Genomic DNA, 8,671 nt, shown 5'->3' with positions numbered 1-8,671 from the left:
TATTTCCTTTTGAGATAAGAATAAGAGGAGGATGTGCACTGGTATCATTTTTATTCAGCATTAAAGGTCCTAGCTGGCACAAACCACTAGGCGAAAATATATAAACAAGCAAATAAAGAACATAGAGATGAATAAGTGTTACAAGGACTGGAATTAATTTTTTAAAACTTTTAGTACTTACAGGTGATATCAGTGTGTGTGTGGAAAATATTTAGAAATTCTCAAAGTTCAAAAGCTATGGAGTTTAGTAGTGTTGCTGGAGTTAACATACAAATGTTAATATTTTGTGATATTGCTGGAGTTAATATATAAACGTTAACTGCATTCCTATATACTAGCAATATTCCAGTTGTGAAATGACTATTTTATCCATTTGAAATAATGGGAAAATCTACTTACATTAAAAACTATGAAGGATTCAAGAATGAAATAATATATCTAGAAAGTATTCTATATATTTATGGGAAAAATTAGAAAAGTATACGGAGAATCACTGGGGGTAGCTAAAAAGATGCAGAGGTAAAATATGATCATTTTTCTTTATCTGAATAGTTTTTTCCTGGTTTATTTATTTTTTACATTTTTTATTTTAAATTCAATTTGCCATCATATAGTATAACACCCAGTGCTCATCCAATCAAGTGCCCTTCTTAGTGCCTGTCACCCGGTTACCCCATTCCCCCGCTCACCTTCCCTTCTGCAACCCTTTGTTTCCCAGAGTTAGGGGTCTCTCATGGTTTGTCTTCCTCTCTAATTTTTCCCCACTCAGTTTCCCCCCTTCCCTTATGGTCCCTTTCACTGTTTCTTGTATTTCACATATGAGTGAAACCATATGATAATTGTCTTTCTCCAATTGACTTATTTCACTCAGCATAATACCCTCCAGTTCCATTCATGTCTATGTAAATGGTAGGTATTCATCCTTTCTGATGGCTGAGTAATATTCCGTCGTATATATAGACTTCATCTTCTTTACCCATTCATCTGTCAAAGACATTGTGGCTCCTTCTAAAGTTTAGCTATTGTGGACATTGCTGCTGTGAACATATATGGGTGCAGGTGTCCCATCATTTCACTACATCTGTATCTTTGGGGTGAATACCCAGTAGTGCAATTGCTGGGTCATAGGGTACTTCTATTTTTAACTTCATGGGGAACCTCCACACTGTTTTCCAGTGTGGCTATAGCAGCTTGTATTCCCACCAACAGTGCAAGAGGGTTCCCCTTTCTCTGCATCCTCGCCAACATTTGTTGTTTCCTGTCTGTTCATTTTAGCCATTCTCACTGGTGTAAAGTGGTATATGATCATCTTAAAACATGTCAATTCCTCCCAAATCGATTTTAAAAATTGCTTAGGATCAAACCACAACAGGGTTTATTGAAGTAGCAGTTGTTTGCTTATTTGTCTGGTGGAACACAGTGAGCTGATTTTAAAATTTAAATGGAAGCAACAAAGAGCCAAGAATAGTTAAGTGTTCTAGAAGAAAAATAAGGAGGAACAAATATAAAAATATTACAGTATTGTAGCATTGGCACAGAGATAGAAAAATAGATCAATAGTAAAAAACAGCCTCCAAAAGACCCCAAAGTATACAGACACTTGGCCCTGCAGATGAGAGGAAGAGCAGACTTTTTAATGAACAGTACTATGGTAACTGGGAATCCATATTTTTACACACTGAAATTGTGTTCCTATCTCATGTGACACAAAAAACATCTGAACTTGAAAGGAAAATTGCAAAGCTCTTGGAAGATAAAATAGAAAAATATCCTCATGAAAAAAAAAAACAAGAAAAAAACAAAAAACAAAAAAAGAAAAATATCCTCATGGAATTTGGGTAAACAAAATAATTTTCAATCAAGATACAAGTAGCGTTAACCATAAGGAAAAGATGAATAACTCTGACTTATAATGTTTATCAGAAAAAGCAATTAATCAGATGATATCGGAAGAAAAAAGAAAGGGCAACCCAGAGTGGGAGAGAAGCTATTGGCATGCATGTAACTGACCACGGCCGTATAAACAGAATGTCATGACGTACAGAAAATCCAACAGAAAAATGCACAAGAGGAAAAAACAAAATTTAAATGTCAAGTTAGTATATTCAAACCTGCCTAATCTCATTAGTCGCCAGGACAGCATAAATTAAAACCACTATAATATGCTCTTATGCATCCATCATTCCGGAAAAAAAAAAAAAAACCCATGCTATTAAGTATCGAAAGGATCTAGAACAATAGAAACTGCTCATATAGCGAAAGTGGTAAAACTTTAACTCGCTGTTGTCTGTAACTTGTTCTCATCTAGTAAAGTTGAAGCTGTGTATGTTCTATGGCACAGCAGTTCCATTTTTAGGGTTACCAGAGAGACTCTTTCATGTATGTACCAGAGACACGTAGAAAGATGTTCATAGTAGCAAATGGGCTCCAAATAAAAACAATCAAATATCTACTGATAGCAAAATAGGTTCTATTTTGTATACTATTCACACAGTGGACTATTAGGCAGAAATAAAAAATAAACTATAGCTGCAGATATCAATGCAGATGAACTTCATAAATATAACCTTGTATCATAAAATATTACATACAATCCTATTGCATTTATATAAAGTTCAAAATCAGTTAAAACTAAACTACATATATATATTTTTTAAGTAATTAATTTTATTTTTTATTTTTTTATTTTTTTGCGAGAGAGAGAGACAGAGCATAGGGGAAGGAGGCGGAGGGGGGGCAGAGGGAGAGAGAGAACCTTAAGCAGACTCCATGCTCAGCAAAAGCCCGAGGTGCGGCTCCGTCTCAGGATTCAGAGATCATAACCTGAGCTGAAATCAAGAGTTAGACACTTAACCAACTGAGCCACCCAGGCGCCAATAAACTAAATTGTTTACAGTTGTGCATAAAGGGCAGTAAAACTATCAAGGAAAGTAAAGTAAGATGACAAATGTCAGGTTGTGTTCTATCCCAAGGGGCTTCGGTTACTGGCAATAGTCTTATTTCTTAGCCTGCTGTTGGCCTGATGGTTCACTTTACAATTACTTAAATTGTACCCATCTTTTATGCACATTTTTTGTGACAATGACATATTCCAAAATAGCAAGAATATTGTTATGTTGTATCTTCAGACTCTAAAAAGCCCCACTTTAGTTATTAGAGCATATTACATAACCTGTGTAGGTCATAACATGGCGGTATTCCTAAAAATACTTTCTTTTTTTTTTTAAATTTTAAAGTCTATAGTATAAAGAATGGATTGTGGCAAGTAAAGTTCAAAGTTCTGCCTGCTTCTGAGTGATAACTTATTGCTTCTTCTTCAAAGTGTTTGGCGTTAGCACAGATTCTAACAATTTCCATGTTTCCTTTCAATTTGGCCTTTAAAAACCTTAGAATAAATCTCCCAGCTCCTACTCCAAGATCTCATTTTCTCTGGAGGGGTCCAAGAGGGTGGCATCTTTTTCATAGAAAATCATAATATCCTAATCATATTACTTTAAATCACTTATTATCTGCAACTCAGAACTGCCTACACTAAGGAATCTTGCTTCAAGTAAAAGCAAAGAAAAATAGAGTAGAACCTCCCTCAACTATTTACTTTTCTTTTGTCTTTTTCCAGCTGAATATAGGATTTGGATAGAAATAAAGGGATACATTGGCTCAAATCCTTTTAAGGGCAACCACCTATCCACATTCATAAACCAATTTCCTGCCACTGTAGGAGCAATTAGAGCTCCCACTGGAAGATCAGCTCTAATTAAGGTATCCGCTGCAGGATAATTCTGCTTAGAGTCTTTAATACCTCATGTACACACACACACACACACACATTTGGTTGGCATCAATATGTGAGACTAAAATTTTATGATATCTGTGTATTTGGCCACCTGCTTTCAGATTGATGTGCTCTATATTACTTTGGGCTTGGTATACCAGTTGTCCCATGGCCCAGGGCTTGAGCTCAGCCAAGTTACTGGAAGTGGTTCAGGAATTCTCTGTGTACCTAAGTATTTTATTCTGGAGCCTTTCAAGATCTTCAGGCCTGACACAGTTGCTCCTTTTAGAGCCCTCAGCAGGGTCAGAGTCCTTGACAGGAAGTTTGAGAACAGAGATTCAAAAGAAATAAAGACCCATTTCATGACTGGATTGTTTGTTTCTTGTTTTATTTTTATTTTTATTTTTTTTTATTGGAGTTCAATTTGCCAACATATAGCATAACACCCAGTGCTCATCCCATCAAGTGCCCCACTCAGTGCCCATCACCCAGTCACCCCCACCCCCCGCCCACCTCCCTTTCCACCACCCCTTGTTCATTTCCCAGAGTGAGGAGTCTCTCATGTTCTGTCACCCTCTCTGATATTTCCCACTCATTTTCTCTCCTTTCCCCTTTATTCCCTTTCACTATTTTGTCTTTTTAATCCTTTCAGTATTTTTTATATTTTATATTCCCCAAATGAATGAGTATTGATGTTGATAAGTTCTTTATAGATCTTGGAAACTAGCCTTTTATCTGATACGTCATTTGCAAATATCTTCTCCCATCTGTAGGTTGTCTTTTAGTTTTGTTGATTGTTTCCTTTGCTGTGCAGAAGCTTTTTATCTTGATGAAGTCTCAATAGTTCATTTTGGCTTTTATTTCCCTTGCCTCCATAGATGTGTCTAGGAAGAAGTTGCTGTGGCTAAGTTCAAAAAGGGTGTTGCCTGTGTTCTCCGCTCATATTTTGATGGATTCTTGTCTCACATTTAGATCTTTCAACCATTTTGAGTTTACCTTTGTGTATGGTGAAAGAGAGTGGTCTAGTTTCATTCTTCTGCACGTGGCTGTCCAATTTTCCCAAAACCACTTATTGAAGAGACTGTCCTTTTTCCCGGATATTCTTTCCTGCTTTGTTGAGCATTAGTTGACCATAGAGTTGAGGGTCCACTTCTGGGTTCTCTATTCTGTTCCATTGATCTATGTGTCTGCTTTTGTGCCAGTACCACACTGTCTTGATGAGCACAGCTTTGTAGTACAGCTTGAAATCAGGCATTGTGATGCCCCCAGCATTGTTTTTCTTTTTCAACATTCCTCTGGCTATTTGGGGTCTTTTCTGATTCCAGTAATGAAATGGGTAGAAGAAATGAACAGACATTTCTCCAAAGAAGACATACACATGGCCAACAAGCACATGAAAAAATGTTCCACATCACTTGCCATCAGGGAAATACAAATCAAAACCACAATAAGATCCCACCTCACACCAGTGAGAATGGGGAAAATTAACAAGGCAGGAAACAACAAATGTTGGAGAGGATGTGGAGAAAGGGGAACCCTCCTGCACTGTTGGTGGGAATGTGAACTGGTGCAGCCACTCTGGAAAAGTGTGTGGAGGTTCCTCAAAGAGTTAAAAATAGACCTGCCCCACGACCCAGCAATTGCACTGCTGGGGATTTACCCTAAAGATACAGATGCAGTGAGATGGCGGGATACCTGCACCCCGATGTTTCTAGCAGCAATGGCCACAATAGCCAAACTGTGGAAGGAGCCTCGGTGTCCATCGAAAGATGAATGGATAAAGAAGATGTGGTCTATGTATACAATGGAATATTACTCAGCCATCAGAAAGGATGAATACCCACCATTTGATTTGATCTGGATGGGACTGGGGGTTATTATGCTAAGTGAAATAAGTCAATTAGAGGAGGACAATCATCCTATGGTTTCATTCATCCGTGGAATATAAGAAATAGTGAAAGGGATTATAAGGGAAAGGAGGGGAACTGAGTGGGGAAAATTAGCGAGGGAGACACACCATGAGAGATCCCTAACTCTGGGAAACAAAGGGTTGTGGAAGGGGAGGTGGGTCAGAGGGTGGAGTAAGTGGGTGACAGGCACTAAGGAGGGCACATGATGGGATGAGCACTGGGTGTTATACTATATGTTGGCAAATTGAATTGAAATTAAAAAAATAATTTTAAAAATCCGCCCCCCCAAAAGAAGTAAAGACCCTTGATTCTGAGACTCTGGTCTTCAGGATAGAGTCAGAATTCCCTGCTTATGGCCCCCATTTGGTGAGGTGATTATTGATGCAGGTATAGGTGAAATCTCTAGTAGATTGAGTTCTATTTCCTATTATGCTGTTTTCTTTTTCTTTTTCTTTCTTTCTTTTTTTTTTTTTTTTTGCCAGAGTTCTTCTTAGCCTAACCATGTTGTGGCTGGCTATCCTATCATTATTCAATTTTTGATAAGTAGTTTGTAGCACTCAATATTATTCTATGAGTAGACTTTTTTTTTTTTACCAAGTGGCCAAGTTTCCTTTTCTGTGTGGTATGAATCGAGTGGAAAGCCAGCCTATACTGGGATCCAAAGAGCATCTTATTACTTCTTTTTCCCAGTGGGTGGTCACTAGTTCATGTACATCCCAAATGGTTAGACTGAAGGATCCTACCCATATATGGAATGGTCTAACTCCATCAGTTAAAAAGACTACTCATCTCTGAACCTGTTTCCTAGGATAGAGGGTTTAAGTGACAGAAAGGTAATGTTTACTTTGGGAGGATATTTCTCTATGGTGTAGATATCTCTGTGGCCAAAATGGTATCTTTTGGGAAGGTTTTTTTTTTTTTTTTTAAGATTTCATTTATTTATTTGAGGGGGGTAACAGACCCCCATTGACCAGGAAGCCTGACATGGGACTCAATCCCAGGACCCCAAGATCATGACCTGAGTGAAGGCAGACGTTTAACCAACTGAGCCACCCAGGGCCCTGTTTTTTTTTTTTTTTTTAAGATTTTCTTGGGCTTGCTGTAATGATCATCTATCTTATGAAACTCATAATTTAATAAGAAGTATTAACCAAAATTTCATATGTGTAATTGATATGGGAAGTTATTCTTATATGCCAACAACCTAAATCCATTTCAACAATATTACAAGCTAAACAGTAGATGAATTTATTTCTATTTGAGTAAGAGTACATTGATTTGGGAGATTTTTTCATGGATAGTGCAAGTGAAGCTGGCCTCCTTTGTGTATCTCTATTCAAAGATCAAAAGCCATGAGGGGTCTTTTGGTGAGATACTTGCCTTCATAATAAAGACAAACTCTCAAAGATCTTAAAGATTTGGACAGTAGGCTTTAAATTACCTCTTCAGGGAATTTGTGTATTTGCCCTCTTCTAAAAGTTGTATTTCTTGGCTTTAAAAAATTCACTTAGAATATTTTTTTAAAAAGTGAAGAGCCAAAAAAAAAAAAAAAAAAAAGTGAAGAGCCAGTTGCTTTATAGGAAGAGTAGCATGGGGATCCCTGGGTGGCTCAGGGGTTTAGCACCTTCCTTCAGCCCAGGGCCTGATCCTGGAGACCTGGAATCAAGTCCTACGTCGGGCTCCCTGCGTAGATCCTGCCTCTCCCTCTGTGTCTCTGCCTCTCTCTCTCTCTCTCTCTCTCTCTCTCTCTCTGTATCTCATGAATAAGTAAATAAAATATTTTTTTTTAAAAAAGGAAGAGTAGCATGGATAGCTCTTGTAAAGGAGAGCTAGGGCAGGGACTGTTTGCCTCTGCCTCCATGGAGCAGTGCTGTTGAAGGTCAGAAATTGTAATGTTTCTGAGCAGCCACAAGGAGGAGACAAAGAACAATATAGGTGACCCCAAAATCTACAACTCTAGGTTCTACTCAAGACAGAAATTAAACTCCCTGTAGCAGGATTTATTTCAGTTTAACAATATTTGCCAGAAGTAGGAGGTTGTATGGTTCCATTCAGTGTGACCAAGCACTAGTGCTGCAATGTTTTTGAAATTAATTGCCCATACTTCTCAATAACTCAGTGGCTGTAGAGCGCTTGAGGGGAGAACATACAGGTGGAGTCCTTTATATCGCCTTTAAAACTGTAAGGCAGCCGTTACTACTTCCCTAAATTACCCTAGGGTGAGGGCTTTCCTTTGAAATTTATCCAGTTTTCTCTGAATGTGGATATTTCAGACATTGGATTTAATAGTCCATAAAACATATGTGGTTACGGGACGGCCGGGTGGCTCAGTGGTTGGGTGCCTACCTTTGGCCCAGGGCATGGTCCTGGAGTCCCGGGATCAAGCCCCACATCGGGCGCTCATGGGGGGTCTGCTTCTCCCTCTGCCTGTGTTTCTGCCTCTCTCTGTGTGTCTGTGTGAATGAATAAATAAAATCTTAAAGAAAAAATATGTGGCTCCTTGTCCCACGGGTTCTGAGACATGAAGATGGAAATTGGAATATCCTTCAGAATGAGCAAAGGACACTTGGATACAAGTCTTGTGTTTGAGACAAGCTTCTAGAATTCCACCAAGCTGTGATTTTGAAGCATCAGATCTTTAAAATCCTCCAGACTAGGTAGGGCAGGGTCGTGGTATTAAAGGATGTGTACCTTGGATGAATGACCCTTATCATTAAGTAATTTTCTTTTTGAGCAACTAGAAATCACATGCTTGGTTTTTAGCAGTTTGGATCGGGTTGGCCATTTGTGGTTCAGTAGCCAAACACGCGAGTCTCTGGCAAGCAGAGCTGCCGATTGCAGCAGACCCAGGAAGCATATATAGTATGTTGGCTCTGCGGGTGGGCTTGGGGGTCCAGCTTCCAGGGTTGGAAATGTGGCCTCACCACTTACGTTTGTATCTCTGCTTCCTTCTCTGCCAAGCAGAGACAGCATTAGTACTTACTCTGTG

This window comes from Vulpes vulpes, chromosome 7 (genome assembly GCF_048418805.1).
Source record: "Vulpes vulpes isolate BD-2025 chromosome 7, VulVul3, whole genome shotgun sequence".
Classification (NCBI taxonomy): domain Eukaryota; kingdom Metazoa; phylum Chordata; class Mammalia; order Carnivora; family Canidae; genus Vulpes; species Vulpes vulpes.
The sequence above is the reverse complement of the archived record's forward strand: the minus strand, read 5'-3'. Positions refer to the sequence as shown.